We start from the raw sequence: 13,635 nt of genomic DNA, 5'->3' as shown, positions 1-13,635 counted from the left end.
AGGCCACAGATAGACTATTGCTCTTTGGAATACTCACAATTTACCACACTTCTCTTTGAGCACTTGTTACCTTTTCTTCCTAGGAAGATTATAAATTCCTTCAAGGCTGATTCAGATTTTGTTTTTATATCCTCAGTGCCTAATGTAGTGCCGACATATAATGAGTATACAATAAATATTCGCTGAAAAATTAATCTGCATATATTTAATCATAAATTAGGAAATAGTCCTGATGGGATATGAAAATAAGGTAAAGTTGCTCAAACCAGGTGAAATTGAAAGGCATCTTTGAATGGTGGTAATGTAAAAATCAAACAAAGGGAATAAAAATCAACTTCATTACCCCAATTCCTGTGGTCTATGAATATAACCACATGACTGAAGTAATCTTTCCCTTTCCTCATACTTAAAGAACACACACACAAAAAAATCAATATTATTAGCCTAAGTAAAATTTCACCCTGACATCACCTCCCCAATGGCCACGAAAGAATACTAATGGTCTTGTTGTGGTATTTGGATAACCTGAAATGTCAATATAAATTAATTCTGCTTCTCCTGCTTGCCAGCTTCTATCTGCAACCAATTCATAACTTCCCTTCTCAAACTTGTGCCCGAATAGACCACTTTCCTGGCAAACACTCAGCTATCCCTTCTCAGGCTTTAACATCTCTATGATCTCTCTCTGACAGCCTTCAGAGAATGTCCTATCCCTCACAAACTTCTATCTACACAAATGTGAAGAAAAACACCTTTCTTCCCAAGGAAGCTAAAAAAAAAAAAAGTCTTTTTTATTCTCTCTTTGAAGCATAAAAGAAAAGGTTTATTCCCATTAGACTAAGTAAATAAGCAATAAAGCTTGAATCAAAGGTGCAAGAAGAGGAGTTTTCAATCCTGCCTGAAGAATGTTTATATACGTTGGTTAATTCCTTAGAGAAATGATTTATCGAGTAAAATATTTATTTTCTGCAGAAGTAGTGGCTAAAAATAAAGTCATGATATTCTTTGTGCAGGTGTGAGAGACAGACTCAAGAGATCGTTGTGGGAAAATGTCCAAAGGTTTTACACATTATGGATACTTGACCTGAAAACAATCCAATCGAGGCAAGTAAATATAGGGTCCATTCATTCATTCGTTCGTTCTTGGAACGGCTTTTAAAAAATCACCTGTCCACTACGGGTAAATGTAATTCCTGGAATGTTCTTCCATCTAAAGAGCAAATCAAAATACTGTAATCCCCAAATCAATGGCCCTCTATTGAGGCCAGAGTCAGAGGAAGATTCTAGGCAAATATTCCTTTGAGAGGCCTGATAGTTACCTTCAGTAAGAAGCCAGATTTGGTTTACACATGCAAAGACCATGCAAAACAATTGCAGAGTCTGTACCCAGGTCTTTGTGAAGAGGGAGAGAGTGAAATGTGAGAAATAAGTTACTTTATAGACTGGTAAAAAACTTAACTGATTCTCAGAAATATATGGAGAGTATTTAATGAGTGAAAACAAACCACAAACTGCAAAACTAATCAGCCAAGAGAAAAGAAGAAAAAAAAGGTAAAGAATTGCGGAGGCAAAATCCAGAGGAATTTAAGTTTCACGAGCACTAATTATGTGGCAGACATTTTTCTTCTTTGTGATTGCATTTTATTCAAAGTTTTTGTTACTTCTCAGCATATCCTAAACCATTAAAATGTCCCTCTTAAGAGAAAAAGGGGTTACCCAAGCCAGAATAATGAATAAAAATTTTTATCTTACGCTTTCTTTAACCTGAGTGTCTAATGATACTGAATGTTTGATGCACAACTAAGACATCAACTGTCTATGCTTCCTTTAAATTAAGCTGAATGCAAAGTAAAATTTAGCAGCATGTAACTGTTTGGTACACCTCTTTTTATTCTGTGTCTTTTTCTCTTTGACCATTTGCCAAGTTTATCTCTACGCTTTTCATATCTTCATTGCTGTTGGGAAGGGAGAATTTCAATAAACCTATGAAAAATGGTCGAAAGGTGATTGTGGGTTGTACTTGAAATTTTCTTATACACACCATGTTTATATTTGTTATGACAGAATAGGAATCATAGTGAATAGTAGATATATTAGTAGTAGGCAAAATAACCTTAATGGTTAAGCACATTATAGGTGGACTGCATAAATTAAAAATCCCAGGCCTAAAACATACTAACTGCATGAACTTGAGCAAATCCTTTAATCTCTCTGTGGTTCCATTTTTTAATGTAGAAATTGGGCTTCATAATGATAGTACCTGTCTCTTGGAGGTGTTGGGAGGAATAATAAGTTAATATACATGGTATATTACATATCCATGTAATATATGTGGAAAAGTGTCTGGCATATAGTAAATGAAATAAAGTATCTAGTATTGTGATTAGCAATTAGCAACTTAAACAATTTCAGACTTCTCTCCTGAGTCATCACCCTGGGGCTTTGTGCCATTTGGGGCTTTACAAGGAAAAATAAGTGAACTTCTGTGTATGTTACATCAGCTAGCATTCATTTACCTAATTCAGTTGTCATGTATGGTTTCTGCATCCATAAAATGTATATGTTCACTCTCTGGTTGAAAATTCTATAAATGACACTAAGTTGCAAATTTCCCCTTCACATTTATCCATTCACATTTAAACATGTAGATCTAATTAATTCATGTTTATTGTAAATAATTACCATTTATCCATAAATATTCATCTGTTCTGCTAGTGATAAGTTCTGAGATCATTTTTAGTTTTTTGTAATAAAAAGAGCTCTATGGGTGCTTGGATGGCTTATTCAATTAAGCGTCTGCCTTTAGCTCAGTTCATGATCCCAGGTCCTGAGATTGAGGCCTGCATCGGGCTCCCTCCTGCATGGGGCTCCCTGCACAGCAGGGAGTCTGCTTCTCCCTCTGATCCTCCCTTCTGTCATCCTTTCTATCTATCTCTCATTCTCTCTCTCTGAAATAAATAAATAAGATCTTTTTAAATATAAATAAGTAAATAAATAAAAAGTGCTCCAGTTAACATCCATATACATCTTCTACAGATGTAATAAAATTTTCATATGACAAATGCTTAGAAGTTAATTTTCTGCATCATTTGGGATATACATCTTCAACTTTAACTGATATTTCCAAATTGTGCTTCAAAGTGTGCTATCAACATATTAAGTTATCAAGTTTAAGATAACTTTACTAATCTGATATGTACAAAATTTATTTTATTTTATTGTTTGTTGTATTTTTAAAAATATTTTATTTATTTATTTGGCAGAGAGAGAGCATAAGCAGGGGGGAACAGGAGAAGGAGAAGAGTGCTCCCTGCTCAGCAGGGAACTCAATGTGGGGCTCAATCCCAGGTCACCAAGATCATGAGCTGAGCTGAAGGCATATGCTTATAATCCACTGAGCCATCCAGGCATCCCTGTTGTATTTTCTTCATTATTAGTAAAACTGAGCATATTTTCACATCTGCTTGCCATTTAGGCTTCTTCCTCTATATATTGCCTAGTCAAAGCCTTCATTCATCATTCTACTGCAATGACTATCCCTTCATTATTAGTTTTCCAAACCTTCTTGGATATTCTCAATATTAATATTTTTATATATTTTAGATGCTATAAATATATTCTCAGCTGTGATTTATCTTTTCAATTTAATTTGTCATGATTTAGTTCACTCTAGTTATATTTAGGTTATTGTATGTTAATGTCTCAATCTTTTCCTTTACTGTTTGTGTTCTTTGTGCCTTTTTAGGAAAAAATTTTCATACTTTTTATCTTAGGAAAAAAATGTCCTATGTTTTCTTCTAAGTGGTTTATAAATCAAAAGCATGTTGGTTTCTTTATATGTAAAATACAGGAGATAGTTCTATATCCTGAAAGTGTTATAAAGATTTTTTAAGAATTTCAATAAATGTGAGTCTCCATTTCATTCCATTGCCTGTAGATCCAAATTAAGAGACATTAGTTCTAAGGTTTACAGAACTTGGAAGGAAAAGGAATCACTTGAGAATAACTTTGGGGGAAGTGTACTTGAAAAAAAATTAATATGAATCCAAATTTGAGTTTTCTCCCTCCTGCCTGTACCAAATATCTGAATCTCCAAATAGTAGACATGATTCAGTATCCTTGGGTCAAAGAAGAGAAAGCAAAAGCATTTGATTTACCAAAAACACACTAAATAAGGTAAAACTGGAATGCTTTTAATTGAGAAAAGGGGCTCTCTTCAAGACAAAAGTAAATTTACCATGGGAATCCAGGAAAGTTGCTGAAGAGGATATCTAATTTTCTTAGTTTATTTTTTTTTATTTACATATAATGTATTATTAGCTCCAGGGCTACAGGTCTGTGAATCGCCAGGTTTACACACTTCACAGCACTCACCATAGCACATGCCTTCCCCAATGTCCATAACCCTACCATCCTCTCCCTACCCCCTTCCCCCCTCAGTTTGTTTTGTGAGATTAAGAGTCTTTTATGTTTTGTCTCCCTCCCGATCCCATTTTGTTTCATTTATTCATTTCCTACCCCCAAACCCCCAACATTGCATCTCCATTTCCTCATATAAGGGAGATCATATGATAGTTGTCTTTCTCCAATTAACTTATTTCACTAAGTATAATACCTTCTAGTTTCATACACGTTGTCACAAATGGCGAGATTTCATTTCTTTTGATGACTGCATAATATTCCATTGTATATATATACCACCTCTTCTTTATCCATGCATCTGTTGATGGACATCTAGGTTCTTTCCATAGTTTGGCTGTTGTGGACATTGCTGCTATAAACATTTGGGTGCAGGTGCCCCTTCGGATCACTACATTTTTATCTTTAGGATAAATACCCAGTAGTGCAATTGCTGGGTCATAGGTTAGCTCTATTTTCAACATTTTGAGGAACCTCCATGCTGTTTTCCAGAGTGGTTGCTCCAGCTTGCATTCCCACCAACAGTGTAGGAGGGTTCCCCTTCCTCCACATCCTTGTCAGCATCTGTCATTTCCTGACTTGTTAATTTTAGCCATTCTGACTGGTGTGAGGTGGTATCTCATTGTGGTTTTGATTTGTAGTTCCCTGATGCCGAGTGATGTGGAGCACTTTATCATGTGTCTGTTGGCCATCTGGATGTCTTCTTTGCAGAAATGTCTGTTTATGTCCTCTGCCCATTTCTTTGGGTGTTGAGTTTGCTAAGCTCTTTATAGATTTTGGATACTAGCCCTTTATCTGCTATGTTGTTTGCAAATATCTTCTCCCATTCTGTCAGTTGTCTTTTGGTTTTGTTAACTGTTTTTTTTTTTTTTTTTTTTGCTGTGAAAAAGCTTTTGATCTTGATGAAATCCCAATAGTTCATCTTTGCCCTTGCTTCCCTTGCCTTTGGCAATGTTGCTAGGAAGACGTTGCTGTGGCTGAGGTCGAAGAGGTTGCTGCCTGTGTTCTCCTCAAGGATTTTGATGGATTCCTTTCTCATATTGAGGTCCTTCATCCATTTTGAGTCTATTTTCATGTGTGGTGTAAGGAAATGATCCAGTTTCATTTTTCTGCATGTGGCTGTCCAATTTTCCCAACATCATTTGTTGAAGAGGCTGTCTTTTTTCCATTGAGCATTCTTTCCTGCTTTGTCAAGGATTAGTTGACCATAGAGTTGAGGGTCTATTTCTGGGCTCTCTATTCTGTTCCATTGATCTATGTGTCTGTTTTTGTATTATTATCATACTGTCTTGATGATGACAACTTTGTAGTAAAGTTTGAAGTCTGGAATTGTGATGCCACCAACTTTGGCTTTCTTTTTCATTATTCCTCTGGCTATTAAGGTCTTTTCTGGTTCCATATAAATTTTAGGATTATTTTTTCTATTTCTTTAAAAAAATGAATGGGGTTTTGATAGGGATTGCATTAAATGTGTAGATTGCTTTAGGTAGCATAGACATTTTTGCAGTATTTGTTCTTCTAATCCATGAGTTTGGAACATTTTTCCATTCCTTTGTGTCTTCCTCAATTTCTTTCATGAGTCCTTTATAGTTTTCTGAGTATATATTCTTTGCCTCTTTGGTTAGGTTTATTCCTAGGTATCTTAATGGTTTTGGAAGAGGATATCTAATTTAAGAGAATTTTGCATGAGTTATAGCCTCAAACAGTGAGTCAAAGATAAATAAAGATCTGGAAATTTGGTGATTAAAGACTTGAGGGGCACCTGGGTGGCTCAGTGGGTTAAAGCCTCTGCCTTCAGGTCAGGTCATGATCCTAGAGTCCTGAGATCGAGCCCTGCGTCAGGCTTTCTGTTTGCGGGAAGCCTGTTTCCTCCTCTCTCTCTCTCTCTGCCTGCTTCTCTGCCTACTTGTGATCTCTGTCTGTCAAATAAATAAATAAATAAATAAATCTTAAAAAAAAAAAAGGAAGAAGAAGAGTCTAACAAGGCTTAAAGCAAGTACTAGATGCGAACTTTCAGCTAACAGATGTGAAACTACTTAATTTCACCTTTCATTTTGAAATGACAGTAGTTTATTTTATACTGGCAAATATATAAGGGGAGAGTAAATATTTCTGTCATAAGGTCGTATGAGTTTTATCTATGCTAACAAAACTAGTCATGAATATTCATTCACACCACCATTATTGGAGCAGGTAGTCACATGACTGTGACTTGTGTTTCAAATTATATTCATTATAAATCCTTCAATGGGACTTTTCAAAAGGAATAGCCAGTATCCCTTATCAGATTGAAATAAATCTATTTTTGAAGTGTTTATTCTCTTCTCAAAGGAGTTTTTTTTTTTTCCTGCCATTTTCTTATTTAAAAAAAAAAAAATAAGCTAGCCAAGATTCAATTTCTGGCAATTCTGATATCACAGAAAGCATTTCTTGTACATAGTTCATGGAATATGAGGATAAAATACATAATAGACCTATTGAAAAGTATAAGCAAAAATTTTAAAAATAGTTTAGAGACATTAGGTGGAAGGGTGAACCTCATTTCTAAGCTAATGTGTGTATGTGTTCTTAATTTATGGCATAAGGAGATATGAATTTGCTACCCTGTCCCCCCCACCCCACCCACTTTGCTCATCTTCACTTAAAGAAACCATTGTCTGCAGGCATTGCTCTGTGCACCACCTGAGCCAATCCTAACAAATCCTAAAAGAATATCCAGAACATTATCATCAAAGGAGGTAGGAATTTGAAGTCTGGTATCCAGGGAATTGACCATTACCCCAAGTGATCTGATTACTTACCAAAATGCATTCCCCTTTCTTCATATATGCTTTCCTTGTACCTATGGTTGGATTTCCTTCTTAGCTCACAATATAATTGCAGTTTCTTTACCCACTTTGCAAATATGAGGAGCAAGTTCTTGCCTGCATTTTGCTAGTTTTCCCTCTTTTTTGAGGGATGACTCTTGATGCCTCTCAATGTAGTTCGAGCACCAGTGTATTTAGACCTGAACCAACTAGCTTCAGAAATATTCACCAGCCTTCTGGACACCACCCTTCTCTCTATCCTTCTCCTCCACTTATGCCTATTGCCACATACCTGCATGTCAGACCATTTTTTTTAGTGTTCAGCTTGAAACCTTAATATAGTCTTGATATTTGTAGGTTTATGCCTAGGAGATTCTTCCTCCGATACAATTCTCATATCCCAGGGCTGGTCAAGTCTTTCCTCACTGTTTGTTGTTGTTGTTGTGTTAAATTGTTTTATTTATTTTGTTTTCTCCTTTCCCTATGGATTTCACTGCAGACAGATGTCCAACTATATTTGGAACATGTTTATAATGAACCAGTTTAAAAATATATTTCTGATGCATTTTCTTTACAATTAATTTGTGTAAATCGCTCTCCTGAAATCATTTCACTTCAGTTGTTTTTAAGTTCTTTTTAGAATGTAGTGAAATCTGAATATTAATTCAAATTAAGTTATTTTTAAAAACATACAAATGGATTCTGTTTTAAATAATAATAGGTTAGGAGGTTTTTCTTGGCTTTCCCAGTGAGGGCACCTTGGGAAAAAAAAGTCTGCATAAAGGTCTGAGAGAGCTAACATAATAATGGAAAATAAATGGATCAGATTCCAGTAGAGGAGAGGCCTGTGGAGGTATGTCTGGCTTGGGGCTCCCCCCTCCCCTCCAAAGACATTTGCTGACTCTAGAAAGGATGGCTTCATAGAAGAAAGGAGAATGCATTTAAGAGAATGCATTCTCTTAATGTTTTCAACAACCTAAAGTGTACAGGAAGACAGGTGCTGGGATCAGGTACTGTCAAGGTGAAATCCTGTTGAAACGCTTTTTATTTGGATTGAGACCTGAAAGAGAAGCACCTTTACAATAAAGTAAACCAAAAGTAGATCATTCTTTGCAGGGACTGCATCTCTGCTCCAGAGCTCAAGTCCTAAAATTCTATTAAGGTGATTCCTTAAGATTGCTGTTGCCCCCAAATATCTGGCAGGAGCAAAATTTGGAAATACTCTAAAATGATTTCTACAAACATATTTGCAAATACAGTATTCAGATATGATTAAAGAATAACCAGAAAAACAAAGTAAAAAAACATGTCCATAAAAGTATTTGAGAGTCCATAGTCTCTCATGGTTTGTTTCCCCCTCCAATTTCCCCCAGCTCCCTTCTCCTCTCCATCTCCTCACGTCCTCTGTGTTATTTCTTATGCTTCATAAATAAGTGAAACCATATGATAATTGACACTCTCTGCTTGATTTATTTCACACAGCATAATCTCTTCCAGTCCTGTCCATGTTGATACAAAAGTTGGGTATTCATCCTTTCTGATGGAGCCATAATACTCCATAGTGTATACGGACCACATCTTCCTTATCCATTCGTCCTCTGAAGGGCATCTTGGTTCTTTCCACAGTTTGGTGACTGTGGCCATTGCTGCAATGAATATTGGGGTACATGGCCCATCTTTTCACTACATCTGTATCTTTGGGGTAAGTACCCAGTAGTGCAATTGCAGGGTCATAGGAAAGCTTTATTTTTAATTTCGTAAGGATCCTCCACACTGTTTTCCAAAGTGGCTGTACCAACTTGCATTCCCACCAACAGTGTAAGAGGGTTCCCATTTCTGCACATCCTTTTCAACACACGTTACTTACTGTCTTGTTAATTTTGGCCATTCTAACTGGTGTAAGGTGGTATCTCAATGTGGTTTTGATTTGACTCTCCCTGATGGCTAGTGATGATGAGCATTATTCATGTGTCTGATAGCCATTTGTATGTCTTCATTGGAGAAGTGTCTGTTCATGTCTTCTGCCCATTTTTTGACATGACTATCTGTTTTGTGTGTGCTGAATTTGAGGAGTTCTTTATAGATCCTGGATATCAGCCTTTTGTCTATGGACTCAAAAACAATCTGAGGGTTTTGAAGGGGCAGGGGGTGGGAGGTTGGGTAAGCCTGGTGGTGGGTATTATGGAGGACATGTATTGCATGGAACACTGGGTGTGGTACATAAACAATGAATTATGGGACAATGAAAAGAAATTTAAAAAATAAATGAAAAATAATCATACTATACAGTAAAATCAGGGGTTAAGAAAAATAAATAAATAAATAAAAGTATTTGAACCAGAGGCTGGAAGAAACAATGGACAACAGAAATAAACCACCAAAGCTTCCAGATATGGACATATTTATCTTCTTACTGTATTCAAGAAGATAAAAGAAAATATTGAATTCTAGGAGAAAATTTTAAAAAAATAAATAAAATACAAGGAGATTCTGTACTGCAAAAAAACAAAACCAGAATTACCTATTCAGTTACTGACAAGCCACAGCCAAAAATAGGAAGCTGAAGATAATCTTTCATTTTCATGAAACCAGTATTTCCTCTATGTACCTGGCTAGAACACATCCAGATTTGTATAAATATATGAATTGACCATTAATAGTAATAGCAGATAGTTTAGAAAAATATTAGTTGATTCTAAATTATTCAAACTCAGTGTCCACAGGAACTGTGCCCCACCTTACCTATATTAAGTGCTTGATACAGATTTGCTGAAATAATAATGGATGGATTAATAAATGGATGGATTTGAATGAAGATAATACAAAAGGATTTTTCTGTGATCAGTCATCAATGGTTCTTTTATGATCATAGCTGGAAACAATCCGTGAAAGCAGGAGATTGTTGCTCCTGTCATGTTATCTGGTTGCTGCCATGATCTTAGGCCAAATACAGACAGCAGAGTTTATATTTGAATGGGTTGTTTTCTCTGTCCAGCACCTGTCGGTCATATTTTCTTCCAAAAAGGACAGAGAAAATTATATGGTGGGGGGGGGAGGCAGTTAAGGAGTTGCATGCCATTTTAAATTTAAAATAAACTCTTTATGAGCAGTTGAATTAGCAATGACTATAATGACTGCTCTTTTTCTTAAATTATCACTCCTATTTAAAAAATCTAAACTCAGAATATATGTTACAAACATGTATTTTTAAGAGCATGTCCTTATGTTAAAGTATTTTGCTTCATGGTGGCTATTATATATGATTTAAAATATGCAATACATTATGTGGAAATAATCTTTATCTTATAGGTATCTGTCAAGAACTTTTTTTTTTTCCCAAGATTTTATTTATTTGACAGAAAGAGAGACAAGCAGAGAGTGAACACAAGAAGAAGCAGGTTTCCTGCTGAGCAGGGAGCCTGATGTGGGGCTCTATTCCAGGACCTGGGATCATGACCTGAGCTGAAGGCAGAGAAGGCAGAGAAGGCAGTCACTTAGCGACTGGGCCACCCAGGCGCTCAAGAAATTTTTTTTACATTGAGCATTCTACTCAAACAGCAGTCTCAAAAATAATTTTCTTATCTCCTTTTCTATCAGTTATGAAGCATTATTACTGGTCATCAAGCAATCAAAAGTAATAATAAAACGATATCCTATTTTAGGAATCCTCATAGTCGCTTTTAAAAGGCTAAGGTTTTTACAACAAGGTATTGAACCACTTTAATATTTTTTTCTCATATTGTTCCTTGATTTTTATGTTACTTGAGATATGATATTTTTCCATATTCTTTAATTTTTCAATATGATATTATAGTCTCAGCTTTAAGGAGTTCTATTAGACCAAAGAGTGTAATCTTTAAAATTACTTATTTTCTGTGGACCTATTGTTAAACTGTAACGTATAGTTATTTTATATCTATTACCTATAATATATATGATTGTATATCATTACTTACAGTTTTATAAACATCTGCTTTCTGTATCATTTTATTTCTTAAAATAGTTTTACATCATTATGATGGTGTATTAAGCAAGGCATCAGAATCTGACTTTAGACAGTACAACTTACCATTATTTTAAAAAGCAAATATTATTTTTAATTTGCCTTGAACAACATGCTCTGGCAGGAAATCCAGAATATATTGGATACAAAAGTGTTGAAATGGTGTCACCATACTAACCCTTCCATAACTATATGCTGATATATATATAATATAAATATAAACCCTCCTGATTGGTTGTTACTGGGCCATAATGCTACTCTTCCTCACCAATTATACATTTAAAAAAGAATAAAAGTACTAGTGGAACAGGAATCTGTATCCACCACTGCTCAGGACTATAGAAAAATTCTAGCTTGTCATTAGTTAAGTCCACTTTCTTTATGCTGTGAATTTTTCCACTCTCATACCAAAGTGCAGGCCCCACCTTCACTGTTTTATGGAACCAGCAATGTCAAAGTCTCGTATGTCATCCACAGGTTATTGACAAGTCAAGACAGGTGTGAGTAGGTGGTTTCCACATTCCAATTTTCCTATACTACAAACCTCACAAGCTTGGTATTGAGTCCCTTCCGCTTGGCTTCCTGTCTTTGTAATGGCTGGGTTCATCTTCCCCCTCTCATCCTGAGGACTCTGATACTTCCAAGCTTTACCTTCATCATTCCTTCTGCTTCAATTGGAATTACTTTTTCACCTCCTTTCCCAGCCATGGTCTTATCTAGTCTGGATGTGAAAATAATTTTATATAAAGTATGCATCTGATTCTGTCTCTCAGTGATCTCCCAGTTAGTCAGTATGGCCAGTTGGTCAGTCAGTATGACTGTATGTATAGCTCTACTCAATATAAATCAGAAGACGAAAAAACAGCTCTTGGAATTCTGGTAACTGTAGCAAACAAAAGGCTTGCAATGACAGTCTAGGAGCTTGTTCTAAAACATGTGGTTTTCATTGTTAAAGCTGGGGAATATCTGGAAGGACCCAGTCATGTCATGAGACTTGAACAAGGTTTGCCTAACAGAGCAGAAATCTTGAAGAAAAAAAAATTCTGTCTTCTAAGATACTCCAAGAAGTTAGGACTTTCTTCACCATCCTCACTATATTAGATTATTACCATACTAACCAGATATCAAATCTAAATATTAAAGGGGTTTCCTAGGTGAATGATAAGTAAAATCTAGTATTTATTGATTTATTTTTAAATGCAAGGCATTACATTTAACACTTTATATATATCATATTATTTATTTCTAATAAAAACACTATGAAGAGATTTAAAGATTCCTATTCTACAAATAAGAAAACTGAGGTTATGCTCTTACCCATTACTAGTAGACACTGAAGTAATCAATGAATGATCTCACTCTTATTCTGGGACAGATACTGGGCTGAATAGAATTTTTATCATTTAGTAGGAAATCCATGCTAAGATTCACCAAAGTGAAGAAGCAGAACTCAGAATTTAAAATAGAAGAAATACATCCCTTAAAAAAGAAAACAGAAACAAATTGTATAAGGAATTTGCATGTTGGTCTCATTGAAATTCACGATATTTAATTTGTATGAAATTATAACTGAAAGATGAGAAGAATGAGAAAAGATGAAAGTGGAGTTGACTGAGAAGTAGAAAAGAACACAGGTAGAGAAAAAACTATAGTAGTAATAGATAAAACCTAATACTTGGTCACATGAAATATATTCCTGGAACTCTTCTTAGTGTTATGATTATACTATCTCAATCTATATTGATTTTGATAGGAGATCTATATTGTATTGATAGGAGACTATGGGGTTAATAGGATCAGTATTGAAATGATTATTATTCCCATTTCATTGAGGAAACTGATGCAAAGAACTGGTGTAGTGACTCGTTCAGTGTCACACAGCTACAAGATAATAACAATGGAATACAGAACCAGCCAGAGTTGTCATTTATTACCATTCTTCTGTCCTGCTTCTTGAATTATGAACACAATGCATAACATTATAGAGCCTGAGAAAAATAACTTGGGCTCTGGAGGTAAGAGAAGTTATTATCTTCAGTATGTTCCAGAACCTCTACATACAAACTATGGCTTATCTCTGCACCACAGTGTCTGGGAAGACTCAAAACCTAGAGGCTGGGATCATCTGGAGCATCTGGAGACTTTTTCCTCACACATCTGACTCCTGGGTTGGTAGGACTTGAGGTCTGGTGAGCAGTACACTTACCTATGGTTTTCCTGTGTGACATGGGCTCTCACAGCACTGCAGCTGGATTCTGAGAGCAAGGGTCCAGATAGTGAGCTGTCAAAGAGAACCAAGCAGAAGCTGCTGTCTTTTTCCAGTGTAGCTTCAAAAGTCACATGGAATCACTTTCACTTTATTGGTTGAAGAAGTCATAAGCCCACTCATATTCAAAGGGAGGGAAA

The sequence above is a fragment of the Mustela erminea genome, chromosome 10 (genome assembly GCF_009829155.1).
Source record: "Mustela erminea isolate mMusErm1 chromosome 10, mMusErm1.Pri, whole genome shotgun sequence".
NCBI classification, from domain to species: Eukaryota; Metazoa; Chordata; class Mammalia; order Carnivora; family Mustelidae; genus Mustela; species Mustela erminea.
Note: the sequence above shows the minus strand (reverse complement) of the source record.